Raw genomic sequence first — 1,663 nt, forward strand, 5'->3', positions numbered from 1 at the left:
TAGATTTGATTTACTTTTTTTTTATCCTTCCCTGTAAGCCATGAAAGTTTTTTTTTGGCTGGAGTCATATGTGCTAATGGGCTGATATATAACTTACCTACGAAGAGTATTGAGTTTTCATTCATAATGTGGTTTCTTTCATTTTTGAAAATTAATTTTCCTTTTTTTGTAATTAAATTATAAATTAACTTCGGTAACAAAAGCAGCCGTAAATTATATATAGTTACAGTCGCATTCATCCGAACAAGAAACATGCGTAAACAAAATAGTACTAAGTCAGCAGCAACGTCGACATGTTTGATCCATGTTTACATCGACATGTTTGATCCATGTTTACAGTTGGTCCATATTTACATCGTCCAGCAAAAACAATACTGGGGACCCATAATTAACATCCATATTGAAATCAAAGAATAAAAAATTAGTTAAACTCCTATTGCCACCCAAATTACTGGCGTACTGGCAGCCCATTCCCATCACTGGCCTAGCTTGTGGCATTGCTCATATGAAGGCACTCCCGGTACTCTGCGATCTTTGCATTATTGACATCCATAACGATGTCAACCAACAACTTATGACGCACAGAGGGAGCGAACTTTGTCCACAAAAATCGTAAGACAAATCAGTTAAAATTGGAGGACGTACGAGGAAGGATTTGATTGACAAATGAAAATTAAGCGGTAGAATGTACCTTGTGTGGACCGGGGCTTAAATCAGGTTGCTGCATGAATTTGATGACGAACATCCCACAGTCAAACGTGCTACAAAAATAATTTCACATTAAAGTTGTCGTCAATACGTAATAGGTTCATTAAGTCAGTCATGCAGCTTAGACATTAATGTGAGGGAGGGATTGTGGATTACTCGTCCAGTTGTTGTACTGGCCTCTCGTCTAACATGCAGCGGTGGAAGGTACGCACGTCTGTAACATAATCATTTCCAAAGTGTAGTTGCAGCAAGTCGTGCGTAGTTTCAACCTGTTCCACAAGGTTGAAGTTGGTTTACGTAAAGGATGTTCAAGTTTTTTGTAGTGTTCAGAAATGCACCAGAAGGACATACCAAAATTTTAGCTGCATTTAGCTTCCTTTTGTTCGGTCGGTTGGATGGGACTGAGTCGAATAGGTAGGCTACACGGTCCACCATATCAATTTTAACGCACAACCAATGCACTCCTCTGTAATTGAAAGGCACGTAAATCTACACGAAAACACAACGGCAGACCTTGTTTAGAGGCCATGCAAACATGTAATGGCTTTCATATTTTCGTTTTAATATAACGGGATGAACATTGATATTACCCTCTGGCATGCATCAATCGCACCAGTGTATCTGTCATGTCCGAAAAATGATGTGACGATATGTTCATGGTCCAGAGGTTGCATATCTTTATTTAGAATCATAGTCTGCATGTGTAATGCGTAAAGGTCATTGACGGAAACATTTGTCAAAATATGTCATACACAATACACAACGTAGCTTTAAACACTTACTTACCGACAGATATACGGGAAAGAACCAATCAGTGTGCCTCCCGTCATTGTGTAAATCCCTCTGTCGATTAGTCAATTGCACCACCACCAAGTTGATTGGCTGGAACATTGTATGCAAGACACAAGGCAAGTTGATTAGAAAGGTTTCTGAGTTAGGGGTACTGAAAAACGCA

At 39.1% G+C, this 1,663-nt stretch overlaps 1 long non-coding RNA gene across 1 annotated transcript; it reads right to left on the reverse strand.

Moving 5' to 3' along the window:
* Positions 1-253: 253 nt before the first annotated feature.
* On the reverse strand, positions 254-977 carry LOC145806025 (uncharacterized). Its single transcript, XR_014348423.1, has 3 exons — positions 865-977; positions 692-761; positions 254-595 (listed from the first exon to the last, which is right to left on the reverse strand). It is a non-coding gene; the product is annotated as an uncharacterized LOC145806025 (long non-coding RNA).
* Positions 978-1,663: the final 686 nt, after the last annotated feature.

The sequence above is a fragment of the Camellia sinensis genome, chromosome 13 (assembly GCF_055761805.1).
Source record: "Camellia sinensis isolate YWXY chromosome 13, ASM5576180v1, whole genome shotgun sequence".
Taxonomy (NCBI): domain Eukaryota; kingdom Viridiplantae; phylum Streptophyta; class Magnoliopsida; order Ericales; family Theaceae; genus Camellia; species Camellia sinensis.